Source organism: Sylvia atricapilla, chromosome 10 (assembly GCF_009819655.1).
Source record: "Sylvia atricapilla isolate bSylAtr1 chromosome 10, bSylAtr1.pri, whole genome shotgun sequence".
NCBI classification, from domain to species: domain Eukaryota; kingdom Metazoa; phylum Chordata; class Aves; order Passeriformes; family Sylviidae; genus Sylvia; species Sylvia atricapilla.
This window is the reverse complement of record NC_089149.1, coordinates 19,535,462-19,553,740: the sequence shown is the minus strand read 5'-3', so window position 1 is coordinate 19,553,740 and position 18,279 is coordinate 19,535,462. Positions and strand designations below refer to the sequence as shown.

At 56.2% G+C, this 18,279-nt stretch overlaps 6 non-coding genes across 6 annotated transcripts; all 6 read left to right on the top strand.

The window, feature by feature from the left end:
- Positions 1-4,172: 4,172 nt before the first annotated feature.
- Positions 4,173-4,254, top strand: TRNAS-AGA (transfer RNA serine (anticodon AGA)). The gene has a single exon. It is a non-coding gene; the product is annotated as a tRNA-Ser (tRNA).
- Positions 4,255-5,146: 892 nt separating this feature from the next.
- On the top strand, positions 5,147-5,218 carry TRNAM-CAU (transfer RNA methionine (anticodon CAU)). The gene has a single exon. It is a non-coding gene; the product is annotated as a tRNA-Met (tRNA).
- Positions 5,219-6,145: 927 nt separating this feature from the next.
- TRNAQ-CUG (transfer RNA glutamine (anticodon CUG)) lies at positions 6,146-6,217 on the top strand. The gene has a single exon. It is a non-coding gene; the product is annotated as a tRNA-Gln (tRNA).
- Positions 6,218-15,457: 9,240 nt separating this feature from the next.
- On the top strand, positions 15,458-15,539 carry TRNAS-AGA (transfer RNA serine (anticodon AGA)). The gene has a single exon. It is a non-coding gene; the product is annotated as a tRNA-Ser (tRNA).
- Positions 15,540-16,416: 877 nt separating this feature from the next.
- On the top strand, positions 16,417-16,488 carry TRNAM-CAU (transfer RNA methionine (anticodon CAU)). The gene has a single exon. It is a non-coding gene; the product is annotated as a tRNA-Met (tRNA).
- A 1,092-nt stretch (positions 16,489-17,580) lies between these two features.
- TRNAQ-CUG (transfer RNA glutamine (anticodon CUG)) lies at positions 17,581-17,652 on the top strand. The gene has a single exon. It is a non-coding gene; the product is annotated as a tRNA-Gln (tRNA).
- Positions 17,653-18,279: the final 627 nt, after the last annotated feature.

The following is an 18,279-nucleotide window of genomic DNA, read 5'->3' as shown; positions in this document are numbered from 1 at the left end:
AGGAGAGGAGGCTACCAGGTGACATTCACTTAAGAAAGAGGAGGATAATTGCTTAGGGTGGGTAGGGATGGGGCAAAGCCTACTTACTCAAAAATGAAATCAGGTGTATTTTGATTAGATATTGGGAAGGAAGCTTTTCCTCTGAGAGGGGTGAGATAATGGAACAGGTTGTCCAGAGAAGATGTAGAAGGCATTTCTGGGGTATCGAGCTTGATGATATAAATGTCCATTCCATCCACAAGAGATTCTAAGACTGATGGCACGACTCTGAGTTGTACCAAGTGGGAGAATAACATTTGAGATGAAAGAGGCAGGGACCATATCAGGAGCAAGGCCTCACAAATGGCCACTCCCAGGAGTCTGGATGTTTCACGAACAAGGAATGTTTGTGGCCCACAGGGCTCTGGGGACACGGCATAAAAGGCTGCTCTGCTCCAGGCTCTGCATCCTGGTCTCCGGCCTCCCTCTCCTCAAGGAACGAGGGTAAGCCTGAGCCCGCTCCATCCCTCCCTGTGGGCTGAACTGCTGGCATGGAGGCTGCCCAGGCTGATCCTTGGGCTGCCTCCGCTTGGCCCTGACACAGAACTGCTGAAGGGCCGTCAGCCTCTCCACGCTGGTGGCTGGGGACAGCTGGCAAGAGGGGGCTTTGTTCCAGCAGGAGGGGATCCGTGGGGCTCAGCCTCAGGGGGATGAGTGCCCAGCAAGGCTTTGCCCCGGCCGTGGGGGAACAGAATGTCCCAGTGCATGCCCGGACATCTCTAAGCCAGCCGTGTCTGCTGTGCAGATGGGCTGTGAGCAGCCTTTCCACAGGGGCCTTAAAGCCACTGTGCTGGCTCCTGTTCCTGCAGTGGGGCAGCTTCCCGTGCCATTCCACTGGCAGGGCTCCAGGAGGGTGGTGGGGAGCTGTAGGCACCGAGTGTGTTTTGAAGAGCAAATGTGCCCCTGGAGAGAGCTGGGGGGCCAGAGAGACTGACAGAGTGATGCTGAGGCAGGTTGTTGCTGCGTGCTGTGTGTTGCAGCTTTGCCTCCTGCTCCGAGAGATGTCCTTGCTGCAGACCCTGTCCCCCACGGCCCTGCGGCCCCTGTGGCCCAACGCCCCTTTCCAGCAGCTGCAGTGAGCCCTGCCTGGCCCGCTGCGCTGACTCCACGGTGTACATCGAGCCTTCGCCGGTGGTGGTGACCCTGCCGGGCCCCATCCTCACCTCCTTCCCTCAGAGCACAGCCGTGGGATCCTCTCTGTCAGCTGCTGTGGGCAGCTCCCTCAGCACCTCGGGGGTTCCCATCTCTTCTGGGGGCTCCCTTGGCCTGGGGGGGTCAGGCCTGTGTCTGCCTCTCTCCCGCTGCGGTCAGATCTGCTGAGGCCGGCGCACCGTCCCCTTTGTCCCTGCCTAAGGGGCCCGTCTCTTTCCCTCCCCTGACCCCTGCACACGTGTTCCTTGCTCTCTCTTCTGTGACGCTGCTCTTGCTCCTTCCCATTAAAGCCTTTGTGCAGCAATCTTTGTGAGCTGTGGTCCTTCGTTCTCCTCGTCCATCAGCTGCCCCCTGCTCTGGCAGGGTGAGCACTGGCTGCTCCTCTGAGCTTACCCACAGGTCCACCAAGAACTCTCAGCAATTACACCAGAGCACCAAAGCCCCAGTCTCTGGCCTTGAGTCTGGAACCTGGAGATCACGGCCCTGCAGAGCCCTGTACCATTTTGTTCCTTATTGAAGTTAATAGGGATATTTTGAATAACTTTACAATCTTGTCAAAGGTTCTTTACAAAGGCATAGCAAAATCAATCTTCTCTCTTCTCTTGCTGATGTTGGGATTTGCCAGTGGGCTGGGGACAGGATTGTGAGCTGGAAAGGAGGGAAAAGCACTTCTTCTTTTCATGGCTGGAGACATAGGCAGTGTGGCTTCAACAAAATTTGATGGCAAAATTCAAAAATTAAAAGGATGCCAAAGGGTTTAGCAGCACTTGATCCACACTCACAGCCAGAACTTAATTACAAATTCATAGTAACAACGTTCATACCATTATCAATTCCATCACTCTCCGTCTCTGTCTCACACACACACTTTCTGTATTTAGGTGTGTAAATGTACCTACTGAAAATGCCCTGGAGCTCAGTGAAATACTCACATCAGGTCCCTTTGCATTCTCAACCAAGTGTGGGCTCTGCTTCAAGGCGTGTGGGGGGAATGTGTGTGTAGATCAAACCAGGCCTCATCACCACTGATGGTCTTTTGAGTAGCCCAGCTTCACACTTCTCAATATGCAAGAGATGTTTCACCCAGAGAGAGATGCTGGCAGAGGCTGCTGTGGTCCAGGAGCCTCCAGGAGCCTCCCTCAGGACACAGCTGTTTATGGGCTCACAAGAGGACTTGCTTTTGTCATCACAGATGGAACCTTCTGTTCCATCTGTGTCATAATCCCTGGTGGTAACTCCTGGAAACAATTCCCAAGACACTCGGACAGTGTTTCCAAAAGTGCAGCTACAGTGGTGGTCTTCCATTTGGGCTACCATTCCTGGAGACAGTGTTCCAAGGCTGTCCTGGATGACTGGTTATCCTTTGCTCCCCACCGTGGCTCAGGCTGCTCAGGGGAGGCTGATGCTGCTCTTATGGTCAGGGCTGTTCCCAGCTGTGTCATGCAACAGCCCCTGCTGTGCTGAGGGGCCTTTCAGTGCCCAGCTGGTTTGCTTGAGGGGATGCTTCCTCTTGCAGCTGCTTCTGTCAAGGCTTGTCAGAGGGAGGAGCAGATGAGAGGTGAATGAGCACAGCCACAGGGCAGGGTGTCCCAGATGCCTGGCTCAGGCCAAGGAGCACAGAGCTGCAGCAGGAGCCTCTGGGGCTGTGCCCCTCAGGCCTCTGGAACGTGGCCCCAGGGGCCCATCTGCCTCCTCCAGGGTCCAAGCTACAAATGTGGGGTGGAGCTGTGCTGGTGAAATCCTCCCCCTCACCTTTTTCTGGTTGCACAGAGATCTGAGAAATGCCAGTTGGGCCTTAGGCTTGGAAAGGGCACCTGGTCTCAGCTCTTCCTGAGCTCACCAGAAACACTGTCTCTTCCCAAGAACTGCTGTCTAACAGGCTCCTGTTTTCCTTATGATCAGTCTTGGAAAATAGTTCTGTTGCCTGAACGCCGTAACATTCCTGTTGTCACACTTCCAGAGAAAGTGCCAACACAAACTGTGACCAGGGTGAAACGTGGTTACGACTGAAGGCCACTCTCCTGCAACCCTATAGACAGTGGTCCAAAAGGAGACCATTTGAGCTCTCCTGCACCGCAGCAGGCTGTGACCAGCCATGTCCCTCTGAGTGGGACGACTCTCAGAGCCAGTGAACCCTCAGGGTCGCTGTACTCGGAGGATTGCTGAACAACGAGTCCCAGGCTGACACCCTCACTCCTTGAGTCCTGGAGTTTTGCCCATCAGGAGATGCCAAGGCATCCAAAGTGAGTGTTTCACTGACGGCTGAGGGGAAGTTTTCTCAGGTACCTTGGTTGCACTGACTCCTCAGGTCTGCATGCATGCACGCGTGCATATAGTCTAACAAATCTGGGAGAAATACTCCTTTCTTAGATGTTTAAATACCTGGGCTATCTAAGTAAGTTAGGCCTGTAAGTAAGGTTAAGTTACAGTTACAGACTCACCTAAATGCTGCTAAGTGATGTTCTTCTTCTGAGTTGCTAAGTATAACTTTGAAGTTATAGTTAGATTAAATGCAATTAAGAGCTTTTCCTCTGTCAAATTTTAAGGCTAAAATATTAATGAAGTGTATAGCTAAGGTATAAGTGAAGTTAAAATACTGTTAAGTTTGAGTGCTGTCAAGCTTTTAGGCTGTGTTTCCACATACGCTTGCCCTCACTGTCTTTGATCACACACACACACTCACATCCCAGCCCCTTGATAGTTCTCGGTTAATTTGATTGCTTGGATTTTGTTTGGTTTTGTTGTTGGTTGCTTTTCCTTGTTGTGCCTCAACTGTCCTGTAAGTATTAGAACGCATCCGGCCAAGGAAGTTTGTTGTGTTTTCCTCGAATAGTAAATCTGGCTTTTGCTGATGGCCTTGCCAGTGATTCCTGGAGCAATCTCCAAGAGTGGTTTGTAACAGGAGGCTCAGGCTGGAGTGCCTGGGCGTCGGTGTGGTGGCCCAGGGTTTGTGATGAGCAGGGCAGGGAGGGCTGGAGCAGGTAGTTGTGGCCGAGTGGTGAAGGCGATGGACTAGAAATCCATTGGGGTTTCCCCGCGCAGGTTCGAATCCTGCCAACTACGGGGCACACGCCCCTTTTGGGCTCTGGCTGCAAGGGAGGAGCTGCTGCAGCCTTGCCTGGCTCCTGAGGGCCCTTCTTCAGGGCAAGCAGAAGCCTGATGAGGGGCACAGGTAAGGGCAGGCGACAGAAGCCCATTGCTGCTGTCAGCTCTGTGCCCTGCAGCCAAGACACTCCCTCTGGGGGAAGCCCTGCAAGGGAAAAGAAGCTCAGAGACCTTGTCAGCATCAATGAGGAAGGAAAGGGAAAATGCAGAGCAGCACCTGGAGCTGCTGAGCATTTCATCACCCTGCACTAGCACCCGGGGGGGCGGGGCGGAGAAAGGCAAGGAGCTGCAGCTTGACAACCTGCTTGGCACAGAGTGCCTAGAGCTCTCAGCTTTTACTGCCCGGTGACCATGAGCAGCACTGAGCTGAGACAGCAGAATCTGCACAGCTAAAAGAGGAGAATTCCTGCTGTTGGCAATTCCAAGCAAAGACAAGCCGTGTCCCTCCTTGGGCAGCAAAGAACTGAACTGTCGGGCAGGTGCGGTCGTGCAGCGTGCTGGGAGCGGAGCTGGATTTGTGGGCAGGGCTGCAGGCGTCGGGATGTGGCTGGATTTCAGGTGCCCTCGTGTAGGAAGGCCCAAGGCTGCAGGCTGCCTCTGGGGATGCCTTGGGCACGTGCAGCGGTGGCGGCGTGTGTGGTCACAGGGCAAGTGTCTGTGCAGGGCTTTGTTTGGGAGGTGTGGGAGACGGGCAAGGGCAGGCCCTGGAGGAGTGGAGCGGCCGGCCAAGGGAGATGAATTATTCCGGGAGTGTATTTGGTGGGGCAGAGAGGCAGGGAGGCAGGGAGGGCCAGCAGTGGCCGGCAGCACGAGGCCGCAGTGAGGGCAGTGGCAGGCAGGCCTCAGGAGGAGCAGAGTGGCGCAGCGGGAGCGTGCTGGGCCCATAACCCAGAGGTCGATGGATCGAAACCATCCTCTGCTAAGGCACTTTTTTCACCGCCGATGCACCGCTGCTGGGGCACCTGACACGAGCCACACACGGCTGTCAGGTGGCAGTGCGGGAGGCGGTGCCCGTGGGCACTGGAGGAGCAGGAGGCAGCACAGGCTGTGGCTGGCAGGAGCAGGGAGCAGCAGAGCTGCGGGAGCCCTGCGGGGCAGTGCTTGGCAGAGCTGCTTTCCAAGCAGGTGAGCAGGGCTCGGTCATTCCTGGCCAAGGCAGACCAGGCTTTTCCTTCAGCCTGGCTCCACACGGCCTGGCCTCTCCTGGTCCCGAGCAGCACAGCTTCATCCCTCTGCACATTCTTCTCCCACAGATGATCGGCTGAGCCACTGCTCCTGCTCCCACAGCCGTGCCTCCTGCCCAGGACTCTGGGCACCTCCCAGCCCAGAAGGCACAGACTGGCTTTGAGCCAGGTGGGCCCTGGCACAAGCAGACTGCAGGAACTGGTGTGTCACCACTCCTTTCTCCTTGCCTCTGCCGCCCCTTTCCTGGGGTGCCCAAAGGGTCTTTCTTCACCTCTTGTAGAGATGGGGCAATGTTTCCCTCTCCTTAGTCCTGAAGGAGCTGGAGGGGCTTGGGCTGGAGAAGACAAGGCACGGGGGCCTCTGCTGTGTGATGGTGACTTCCTAAGGCCTGCCGTGAGTCAGAAAGAGCTTGTTACCGTGTGGGAAAGACAAGATTCTGGGAATTTGGAGCGTGGCACTTGTAAGAGAGGCCATGGCAGGCTTGCAGAAGGAGCTGTGTGGCTGCCCTGAAGGGAGGTGTGCTTAGAGAGTGCCTGGGGGCCGTGCAGGAATGCTGCACTTGGTGATAGGTGTCCGAGGCGATGGAGAGACAGGCAGCCTCAGCTGGGGGCATAAGGCTGAGCGAGGTTGGCTGAGTGAGGGGCCAGAGGTGACATAAGCAGAAGGTCCCATGGTGTAATGGTGAGCACTCTGGACTCTGAATCCAGTGATCTGAGTTCAAATCTCAGTGGGACCTCAGCCTTTTTGTCCCCTCAGGCCTTCCCTCAGCATGCTCACACCCTCACAGCTCTGCTCTGCTGCTGGGTCACTTGTGGACTGTTCTCTGATGAATCACACACAGCTGAGCTGGAGACCACCCACTCCAAATGGGGCAGGCACAGGAGGCTGCTCTGGGGCTCTTGGCTCCTGTGTCAGATGCAAAAAAGGAGGCTGGGAACACGCTCTGGGCAGCTCTTTCCAGGTTGGGCCCTTCCCACAGTGACAGCAGCTTACTCTGTGTGGCATTACTTGTGTGCCCTGTCCACTGCTCCTTCCTTGCTCCTTTCATCTGCGGCTTCTTTTCCTCTCTTCCCTGCCAATTTCTTTCCATTGCTCTGCAATCAGTCCAAGGACATCTACCAACACTGGGCAGCTCCCCACCGTTGGGGTTCCATTTGTTGCCATGAGAGGGGGAAGGATCTTCCCTGCAGAGCAGGGGGCAGCTGATGGACGAGGAGAACGAAGGACCACAGCTCACAAACATTGCTGCACAAAGGCTTTAATGGGAAGGAGCAAGAGCAGCGTCACAGAAGAGAGAGCAAGGAACACGTGTGCAGGGGTCAGGGAGGGAAAGAGACGGGCCCCTTAGGCAGGGACAAAGGGGACGGTGCGCCGGCCTCAGCAGATCTGACCGCAGCGGGAGAGAGGCAGACACAGGCCTGACCCCCCCAGGCCAAGGGAGCCCCCAGAAGAGATGGGAACCCCCGAGGTGCTGAGGGAGCTGCCCACAGCAGCTGACAGAGAGGATCCCACGGCTGTGCTCTGAGGGAAGGAGGTGAGGATGGGGCCCGGCAGGGTCACCACCACCGGCGAAGGCTCGATGTACACCGTGGAGTCAGCGCAGCGGGCCAGGCAGGGCTCACTGCAGCTGCTGGCAAGGGGCGTTGGGCCACAGGGGCCGCAGGGCCGTGGGGGACAGGGTCTGCAGCAAGACATCTCTCGGAGCAGGAGGCAAAGCTGCAACACACAGCACGCACCAACAACCTGCCTCAGCATCACTCTGTCAGTCTCTCTGGCCCCCAGCTCTCTCCAGGGACACATTTGCTCTTCAAAACACACTCGGTGCCTACAGCTCCCACCACCCTCCTGGAGCCCTGCCAGTGGAATGGCACGGCACGGGAAGCCGCCCCACTGCAGGAACAGGAGGCAGCACAGTGGCTTTAAGGCCCCTGTGGAAAGGCTGCTCACAGCCCATCTGCACAGCAGACACGGCTGCCTTAGAGATGTCCGGGCATGCACTGGGACATTCTGTTCCCCCCCGGCAGGGGCAAACCCTGCTGGGCACTCATCCCCCTGAGGCTGAGCCCCACGGATCCCCTCCTGCTGGAACAAAGCCCCCTCTTGCCAGCTGTCCCCAGCCACCAGCGTGGAAAGGCTGACGGCCCTTCAGCAGTTCTGTGTCAGGGCCAAGCGGAGGCAGCCCAAGGATCAGCCTGGGCAGCCTCCATGCCAGCAGTTCAGCCCACAGGGAGGGATGGAGCGGGCTCAGGCTTACCTCGTTCCTTGAGGAGAGGGAGGCCGGAGACCAGGATGCAGAGCCTGGAGCAGAGCAGCCTTTTATGCCGTGTCCCAGAGCCCTGTGGGGCCACAAACATTCCTTGTTCGTGAAACATCCAGACTCCTGGGAGTGGCCGTTTGTGAGGCCTTGTTGCTGATGTGGTCCCTGCCTCTTTCATCTCAAATGTTGTTCTCCCACTTGGTACAACTCAGAGTCGTGCCAGCAGCCTTAGAATCACTTGGGGATGGAATGGACCTTAAAATCATATAGCTCGAGACCCCAGAAATGCCTTCTACATCTTCTCTGGACAACCTGTTCCAGTGTCTCACCCCTCTCAGAGGAAAAGCTTCCTTCCCAATATGTAATCAAAATACACCTGATTTCATTTTTGAGAAAGTAGCCTTTCCCCCATCCCTACCCACCCTAAGCAATTATCCTCCTCTTTCTTAAATGAATGTCACCTGGTAGCCTCCTCTCCTCTCCTCTCCTCTCCTCTCCTCTCCTCTCCTCTCCTCTCCTCTCCTCTCCTCTCCTCTCCTCTCCTCTCCTCTCCTCTCCTCTCCTCTCCTCTCCTCTCCTCTCCTCTCCTCTCCTCTCCTCTCCTCTCCTCTCCTCTCCTCTCCTCTCCTCTCCTCTCCTCTCCTCTCCTCTCCTCTCCTCTCCTCTCCTCTCCTCTCCTCTGCCCTCCCCTCCTCCTGTCCTCCAGGGCAAGGGCTCCAGGTGCCTGATGGTCTGTGTGGCTCCTCTGGACTCAGTGCAGCAGGTCCCTGTGTTTCTCTAGGCTGTGGCTCCGACAGCTGGATGCAGTACCCCAGCCTTGGTGTCATGGGAACCAAGCAGAGCAGGACAATCCACTCCCTTGGCCTGCTGCCACACGGCTCTGGATGCAGCCCAGAATACTATATTTGCAGAGACCCACCTCTCCCGGTCCCTCAGGATGGCATCCCTTCTTCTAGAGCATCAAGCCCATCACTCAGCTCAGTGCCATCCACAAACCTGCTGAGGATGCACTCAATCGCTCCCCCCATGTCTCCCAACAAGGTGTTAAATATTCCTGGTCCCATTACCAAACCCTGAGAAACCACACTCGTCCCTGCTTGGACACCACTTGAGTTGGACATCGAGCTCTTGACCACAAGTCCTTGAGTGCTGCCATCCATCCAATTCCATATGCAGCGAGTGGCCAGCCCCCCTGAAATCCACGTCACTCCTGTTGAGAGAGAAAGATGCAAAGAGCAGGCCCAGCAGTGCCTCTCCTCTGGTCAGGCTCTCCACTTCCCCCTGTAGTGGGAAGTGCTCCTCAACACACTCCAGGAGTCCCCAGGACTGCTGGCACTGTCCCGTGCCACTTTGACAGCAGATGACTGAGTGGTTTAAGTTCCTGTCAGGAGCAGGCCCAAGTGAGTGGGCCATGTCCCAATGTCCAAACGATCCATCTGTGTCCCAGAAGCACGAGGCCAATTGGCTCAGAGGTCTGAGGCCGGAGTGGAGGAAGACTGGAGGGGGTTTGTGTCACAAGGATTGCCTTTCCCACTTTGCCCTCTTCCTGGAGACTGCAGCCATCCATCACGGTGGAATCTAGCCCTGAGAGACACCTTGAGTGAGCCCTCAAGTGCAGTTGGTGCAGGTGCACCAGCCAGCCCTGACACAATTCTCCCCAGGGGAGATTTTGACAGAGAGCAGACGGTGGGTAAACTCTGGCCGTAGGTCAAGGCTGCACAGTCCTGTGGAGAAGAAGAGATGCACCTCTGCAGGGCTGTGGCAAAGCTCAGTGGCAAAGCAGGATGACTGTGGGCTGGAGGGAAGCTCCTCATGGAGAGGAGTGAGGAGCACGAGGGCCTGGCTCCCTGTTACCGCTTATCGTTCCCTGCTGCAGCCTGTGTTTATGCCCAGGAGCCTGGGGAACACAGGCAGATTCCCAGCCAAGAGGAGAAAGCCAAGGACTCAATGAACTGTCTCTCAAAGGACTTCTCTAAGGGAATCTCCACAGCCATGTGTCCCTTGAAAACTAAACAAGGCCCTCATGCAGTTTACAAGCAGAGCTCTGGCCCCAGCTTGGGAAATTGGGATCCTCTAGAAAACCAGGAAATCAACACGCAGCAAGGTGATCAAAGGCATGCCTACGTCTGTCCCTGAAAGACAAATTGGCCCATTTGCTCCCACACAAATTGACCCACTCTGCTGAGTGTGTCCAGCACAAGGCTGGGATCTGGATGTGGGAGTCACTGTGATGTGGAAGAGTTGGGAAAATCCAGGAGCTTCAGGCAAACCTGAATCATCCTGATGTGCAAAGGAGTGCACATGGTGGCCTGGACTCAGGCATTCCAGGGATACCTGAGCACCTCTTGCCTCCTCTTGCCTCCAAAACTTCAGCCTTTGTCTGGGGCATTTCCAGACATTTTAGGAACAGTCCCAAAAGGCACTGCCAGTGCACCAGGCAGAACAAAAGGGCTGCAGCACCTGACACCTGTGGGGAGGCCGAGGGCACTGCAGTTGTGCAGCCTGGTGGAGATGAGCAAGGCGTGGAGGGGGGACTGGAGCTGCTGTCTCCACCACCCCCTGCAGGTTCTGGAGAGAATGAAGCCAGACTCTCCTGAGAGGTGCACTGTCAAAGGGCAAGAGGCAGCAATCACAAATTGCAAGAAAGGAAATCCCAGGGCTCCCTGGGGGAAGATAAGGGACAGGCCTGGGAGAGCTGCACAAGTGATAGCGACCTCTTTCTTCAGCTGTGTCAGGGCTTAGAAGTCAGCAGGACAAGGCCCGGAGCCTGCAGAGGAGCCAGGGCACTTTGATCTGCCCAGAGCAGTTGATAGGAGCACAAGACCTCCAGAGCTCCATCCACGCCTTCTGGGGTTGGTCTGAGCTACTCTGAGTCACTACAGCCCGTGAGCAGCCACCAAAAGAGCATGCCTTGGGAGACAGCAAATGCAGGAGATTGCAGAGAAGCAGCAGGTGATCCATGCATGGGGAGAGAAGGTGGGGAAATACCCTCCATGGCAGCAGAACACTGAGCAAATGGCCTCTGTTATCCCTTGGGCACCTGAGTCTGTGGCACCCAGTCCACTGAAGTCCACACGGGGTGACTCAGGTTGGCCTGGAGCTCAGGGATTTTCCCAGCTCTTGCACATCACGATGACACCCATGTGCTCTGGGAGACTGATCCAGTGTCCCTTTGAAATGTAAAATGCATGGAATGGGAAACCCCATCCCTGACCCAGAAACAAAGAGCCATGGGCTTTGGGCTCCCTGCCCTCAGCCTTTTCCCCCAAGCCACCATCCAGGTCTCTGGGCCCTGGGATGAGCACGCTGAGCAAAACAGGTCAGTGTGGCTGTGGGTCTGTTTCAGGGAAGGACGCGGCATCTCTTTGATCCCCAAAGCAGGCCGTGGTGCTGCCTGTGGACTGTAAGCAAGTTCCCCATGGCTGTCACTCAGGCCTGCAGGGGACATCTTTGCAGCTGAACATGCACTTTCCTTGCCACTGAGCTTTGCCACCTCCCTGCACAGTTGGGTCTCTTCCCCGCTATGGGGTTGTGCAGGGTTGGCTCTCTGCCTCAACTGCCCACACAGTCTTCTGGATGTCTGTGATGAGCCACGGAAGAAATGGCTCTCAGGGTTAGCCTGAGTGCCTGCACTGAAAGCTCCTGAGAGCTGACCTGAGGTGTCTCTTCACGGCTGAATTTGACTGTAACTGGAGCCACATTCAACATTAATTCATTTCAACTCACCTTCTCCACTGTCCTGAGACCTCCAAGTCAAGTGGTCTTAGGAAGCTGTGACACATATGAATCATTCCCAGGTTGGGTGCTGTGGAATTGGTGAAAACTGCCTGAGATGAAAGAGGCAGGGACCACATCAGCAACAAGGCCTCACAAATGGCCACTCCCAGGAGTTTGGATGTTTCACGAACAAGGAATGTTTGTGGCCCCACAGGGCTCTGGGACACGGCATAAAAGGCTGCTCTGCTCCAGGCTCTGCATCCTGGTCTCTGGCCTCCCTCTCCTCAAGGAACGAGGTAAGCCTGAGCCCGCTCCATCCCTCCCTGTGGGCTGAACTGCTGGCATGGAGGCTGCCCAGGCTGATCCTTGGGCTGCCTCCGCTTGGCCCTGACACAGAACTGCTGAAGGGCCGTCAGCCTCTCCACGCTGGTGGCTGGGGACAGCTGGCAAGAGGGGGCTTTGTTCCAGCAGGAGGGGATCCGTGGGGCTCAGCCTCAGGGGGATGAGTGCCCAGCAGGGTTTGCCCCTGCCGGGGGGGAACAGAATGTCCCAGTGCATGCCCGGACATCTCTAAGGCAGCCGTGTCTGCTGTGCAGATGGGCTGTGAGCAGCCTTTCCACAGGGGCCTTAAAGTCACTGTGCTGCCTCCTGTTCCTGCAGTGGGGCGGCTTCCCGTGCCATTCCACTGGCAGGGCTCCAGGAGGGTGGTGGGAGCTGTAGGCACCGAGTGTGTTTTGAAGAGCAAATGTGTCCCTGGAGAGAGCTGGGGGCCAGAGAGACTGACAGAGTGATGCTGAGGCAGGCTGTTGCTGCGTGCTGTGTGTTGCAGCTTTGCCTCCTGCTCCGAGAGATGTCTTGCTGCAGACCCTGTCCCCCACGGCCCTGCGGCCCCTGTGGCCCAACGCCCCTTGCCAGCAGCTGCAGTGAGCCCTGCCTGGCCCGCTGCGCTGACTCCACGGTGTACATCGAGCCTTCGCCGGTGGTGGTGACCCTGCCGGGCCCCATCCTCACCTCCTTCCCTCAGAGCACAGCCGTGGGATCCTCTCTGTCAGCTGCTGTGGGCAGCTCCCTCAGCACCTCGGGGGTTCCCATCTCTTCTGGGGGCTCCCTTGGCCTGGGGGGGTCAGGCCTGTGTCTGCCTCTCTCCCGCTGCGGTCAGATCTGCTGAGGCCGGCGCACCGTCCCCTTTGTCCCTGCCTAAGGGGCCCGTCTCTTTCCCTCCCTGACCCCTGCACACGTGTTCCTTGCTCTCTCTTCTGTGACGCTGCTCTTGCTCCTTCCCATTAAAGCCTTTGTGCAGCAATCTTTGTGAGCTGTGGTCCTTCGTTCTCCTCGTCCATCAGCTGCCACCTGCTCTGGCAGGGTGAGCACTGGCTGCTCCTCTGAGCTTACCCGCAGCTCCACCAAGAACTCCCAGCAATTACACCAGAGCACCAAAGCCCCAGTCTCTGAGCTTGAGTCTGGATCCTGGAGATCGCGGCCCTGCAGAGCCCTGTACCATTTTGTTCCTTATTGAAGTTAATAGGGATATTTTGAATAACTTTACAATCTTGTCAAAGGTTCTTTACAAAGGCATAGCAAAATCAATCTTCTCTCTTCTCTTGCTGATGTTGGCATTTGCCAGTGGGATGGGGACAGGATTGTGAGCTGGAAAGGAGAAAAGCACTTCTTCTTTTCATGGCTGGAGACATAGGCAGTGTGGCTTCAACAAAATTTGATGGCAAAATTCAAAAATTAAAAGGATGCCAAAGGATTTAGCTACACATGATCCACACTCACAGCCAGAACTTAATTACAAATTCATAGTACCAACGTTCATACCATTATCTATTCCATCACTCTCCGTCTCTCTCTCGCACACACACTTTCTGTATTTAGGTGTGTAAATGTACCTATTGAAAATGCCCCTGGAGCTCAGTGAAATAGTCACATCAGGTCCCTTTGCATTTCTCAACCAAGCGTGGGCTCTGCTTCAAGGCGTGTGGGGGGAATGTGTGTGTGGATCAAACCAGGCCTCATCACCACTGATGGTCTTTTGAGTAGCCCAGCTTCACACTTCTCAATATGCAAGAGATGTTTCACCCAGAGAGAGATGCTGGCAGAGGCTGCTGTGGTCCAGGAGGCCTCCAGGAGCCTCCCTCAGGACACAGCTGTTTATGGGCTCACAAGAGGACTTGCTTTTGTCATCACAGATGGAACCTTCTGTTCCATCTGTGTCATAATCCCTGGTGGTAACTGCTGGAAACAATTCCCAAGACACTCGGACAGTGTTTCCAAAAGTGCAGCTACAGTGGTGGTCTTCCATTTGGGCTACCATTCCTGGAGACAGTGCTCCAAGGCTGTCCTGGGATGACTGGTTATCCTTTGCTCCCCACCGTGGCTCAGGCTGCTCAGGGGAGGCTGATGCTGCTCTTATGGTCAGGGCTGTTCCCAGCTGTGTCATGCAACAGCCCCTGCTGTGCTGAGGGGCCTTTCAGTGCCCAGCTGGTTTGCTTGAGGGGATGCTTCCTCTTGCAGCTGCTTCTGTCAAGGCTTGTCAGAGGGAGGAGCAGATGAGAGGGTGAATGAGCACAGCCACAGGGCAGGGTGTCCCAGATGCCTGGCTCAGGCCAAGGAGCACAGAGCTGCAGCAGGAGCCTCTGGGGCTGTGCCCCTCAGGCCTCTGGAACGTGGCCCCAGGGGCCCATCTGCCTCCTCCAGGGTCCCAGCTACAAATGTGGGGTGGAGCTGTGCTGGTGAAATCCTCCCCCTCTCCTTTTTCTGGTTGCACTGAGATCTGAGAAATGCCGGTTGGGCCTTAGGCTTCGAAAGGGCACCTGGTCTCAGCTCTTCCTGAGCTCACCAGAAACACTGTCTCTTCCCAAGAACTGCTGTCTAACAGGCTCCTGTTTTCCTTATGATCAGTCTTGGAAAATAGTTCTGTTGCCTGAACGCCGTAACATTCCTGTTGTCACACTTCCAGAGAAAGTGCCAACACAAACTGTGGCCAGGGTGAAACGTGGTTACGACTGAAGGCCACTCTCCTGCAACCCTATAGACAGTGGTCCAAAAGGAGACCATTTGAGCTCTCCTGCACCGCAGCAGGCTGTGACCAGCCATGTCCCTCTGAGTGGGATGACTCTCAGAGCCAGTGAACCCTCAGGGTTGCTGTACTCGGAGGATTGCTGAACAACAACGAGTCCCAGGCTGACACCCTCACTCCTTGAGTCCTGGAGTTTTGCCCATCAGGAGATGCCAAGGCATCCAAAGTGAGTGTTTCACTGACCGCTGAGGGGAAGTTTTCTCAGGTACTCTGCTTGCACTGCCTCCTCAGGCCTGCATGCATGCACGTGTGCATATAGTCTAGCAAATCTGGGAGAAATACTGCTTTCTTAGATGTTTAAATACCTGGGCTATCTAAGTAAGTTAGGCCTGTAAGTAAGGTTAAATTACAGTTACAGACTCACCTAAATGCTGCTAAGTGATGTTCTTCTTCTGAGTTGCTAAGTATAACTTTGAAGTTATAGTCAGATTAAATGCAATTAAGAGCTTTTCCTCTGTCAAATTTTAAGGCTAAAATATTAATGAAGTGTATAACTAAGGTGTAAGTGAAGTGAAAATACTGTTAAGTTTGAGTGCTGTCAAGCTTTTAGGCCGTGTTTCCACATACGCTTGCCCTCACTGTCTTTGATCACACACACACACACACACACACACACACTCACATCCCAGCCCCTTGATAGTTCTTGGTTAATTTGATTGTTTGGATTTTGTTTGGTTTTGTTGTTGGTTGTTTTTCCTTGTTGTGCCTCAACTGTCCTGTAAGTAGTAGAACGCATCCGGCCAAGGAAGTTTGTTGTGCTTTCCTTGAATAGTAAATCTGGCTTTTGCTGATGCCCTTGCCAGTGATTCCTGGAGCAATCTCCAAGAGGGGTTTGTAACAGGAGGCTCGGGCTGGAGTGCCCAGGCGTCGGTGTGGTGGCCCAGGGTTTGTGATGAGCAGGGCAGGGAGGGCTGGAGCAGGTAGTTGTGGCCGAGTGGTGAAGGCGATGGACTAGAAATCCATTGGGGTTTCCCCGCGCAGGTTCGAATCCTGCCAACTACGGGGCACACGCCCCTTTTGGGCTCTGGCTGCAAGGGAGGAGCTGCTGCAGCCTTGCCTGGCTCCTGAGGGCCCTTCTTCAGGGCAAGCAGAAGCCTGATGAGGGGCACAGGTAAGGGCAGGCGACAGAAGCCCATTGCTGCTGCCAGCTCCATGCCCTGCAGCCAAGACACTCGCTCTGGGGGAAGCCCTGCAAGGGAAAAGAAGCTCAGAGACCTTGTCAGCATCAATGAGGAAGGAAAGGGAAAATGCAGAGCAGCACCTGGAGCTGCTGAGCATTTCATCACCCTGCACTAGCACCCGGCGGGGGGGAAAGGCAAGGAGCTGCAGCTTGACAACCTGCTTGGCACAGAGTGCCTAGAGCTCTCAGCTTTTACTGCCCGGTGACCATGAGCAGCACTGAGCTGATCTGCACGGCTAAAAGAGGAGAATTCCTGCTGTTGGCAATTCCAAGCAAAGACAAGCCGTGTCCATCCTTGGGCAGCAAAGAACTGAACTGTCGGGCAGGTGCGGTCGTGCAGCGTGCTGGGAGCGGAGCTGGATTTGTGGGCAGGGCTGCAGGCGTCGGGATGTGGCTGGATTTCAGGTGCCCTCATGTGTAGGAAGGCCCAAGGCTGCAGGCTGCCTCCGGGGGTGCCTTGAGCACGTGCAGCGGTGGCGGCGTGGGTGGTCACAGGGCAAGTGTCTGTGCAGGGCTTTGTTTGGGAGGTGTGGGAGACGGGCAAGGGCAGGCCCTGGAGGAGTGGAGCGGCCGGCCAAGGGAGATGAATTATTCCGGGAGTGTATTTGGTGGGGCAGAGAGGCAGGGAGGCAGGGAGGGCCAGCAGTGGCCGGCAGCACGAGGCCGCAGTGAGGGCAGTGGCAGGCAGGCCTCAGGAGGAGCAGAGTGGCGCAGCGGGAGCGTGCTGGGCCCATAACCCAGAGGTCGATGGATCGAAACCATCCTCTGCTAAGGCACTTTTTTCACCGCCGCTGCACCGCTGCTGGGGCACCTGACACGGGACTTGTGTTCTAGACCTGCAGTGGCTCCCTTATGAGCACCCAGCGCTGTGAGTTTCCAAGGCCACGTGTCAGAGCCGAGGAGCGCAGGCACATGGCAGGAGCTGGAGCTGGAGCTGGGGAGTGTGCCGGGGGCTGGAAGGAGGGGGCAGCCAGGGTGAGAGCTGCAGGAGCACAGCTGTCAGGTGGCAGTGCGGGAGGCGGTGCCCGTGGGCACTGGAGGAGCAGGAGGCAGCACAGGCTGTGGCTGGCAGGAGCAGGGAGCAGCAGAGCTGCGGGAGCCCTGCGGGGCAGTGCTTGGCAGAGCTGCTTTCCAAGCAGGTGAGCAGGGCTCGGTCATTCCTGGCCAAGGCAGACCAGGCTTTTCCTTCAGCCTGGCTCCACACGGCCTGGCCTCTCCTGGTCCCGAGCAGCACAGCTTCATCCCTCTGCACGTTCTTCTCCCACAGATGATCGGCTGAGCCACTGCTCCTGCTCCCACAGCCGTGCCTCCTGCCCAGGACTCTGGGCACCTCCCAGCCCAGAAGGCACAGACTGGCTTTGAGCCAGGTGGGCCCTGGCACAAGCAGACTGCAGGAACTGGTGTGTCACCACTCCTTTCTCCTTGCCTCTGCCGCCCCTTTCCTGGGGTGCCCAAAGGGTCTTTCTTCACCTCTTGTAGAGATGGGGCAATGTTTCCCTCTCCTTAGTCCTGAAGGAGCTGGAGGGGCTTGGGCTGGAGAAGACAAGGCACGGGGGCCTCTGCTGTGTGCTGGTGACTTCCCAAGGCCTGGCCTGAGTCAGAAAGAGCTTGTTACCGTCTGGGAAAAACAAGATTCTGGGAATTTGGAGCGTGGCACTTGTAAGAGAGGCCATGGCAGGCTTGCAGAAGGAGCTGTGTGGCTGCCCTGAAGGGAGGTGTGCTTAGAGAGTGCCTGGGGGCCGTGCAGGAATGCTGCACTTGGTGATAGGTGTCCGAGGCGATGGAGAGACAGGCAGCCTCAGCTGGGGGCATAAGGCTGAGCGAGGTTGGCTGAGTGAGGGGCCAGGGGTGACGTGAGCAGAAGGTCCCATGGTGTAATGGTGAGCACTCTGGACTCTGAATCCAGTGATCTGAGTTCAAATCTCAGTGGGACCTCAGCCTTTTTGTCCCCTCAGGCCTTCCCTCAGCATGCTCACACCCTCACAGCTCTGCTCTGCTGCTGGGTCACTTGTGGACTGTTCTCTGATGAATCACACACAGCTGAGCTGGAGACCACCCACTCCAAATGGGGCAGGCACAGGAGGCTGCTCTGGGGCTCTTGGCTCCTGTGTCAGATGCAAATACGGACACTAGGAACACGCTCTGGGCAGCTCTTTCCAGGTTGGGCCCTTCCCACAGTGACAGCAGCTTACTCTGTGTGGCATTACTTGTGTGCCCTGTCCACTGCTCCTTCCTTGCTCCTTTCATCTGCGGCTTCTTTTCCTCTCTTCCCTGCCAATTCCTTTCCATTGCTCTGCAATCAGTCCAAGGACATCTACCAACACTGGGCAGCTCCCCACCGTTGGGGTTCCATTTGTTGCCATGAGAGCGGGAAGGATCTTCCCTGCAGAGCAGGTGGCAGCTGATGGACGAGGAGAACGAAGGACCACAGCTCACAAAGATTGCTGCACAAAGGCTTTAATGGGAAGGAGCAAGAGCAGCGTCACAGAAGAGAGAGCAAGGAACACGTGTGCAGGGGTCAGGGAGGGAAAGAGACGGGCCCCTTAGGCAGGGTCAAAGGGG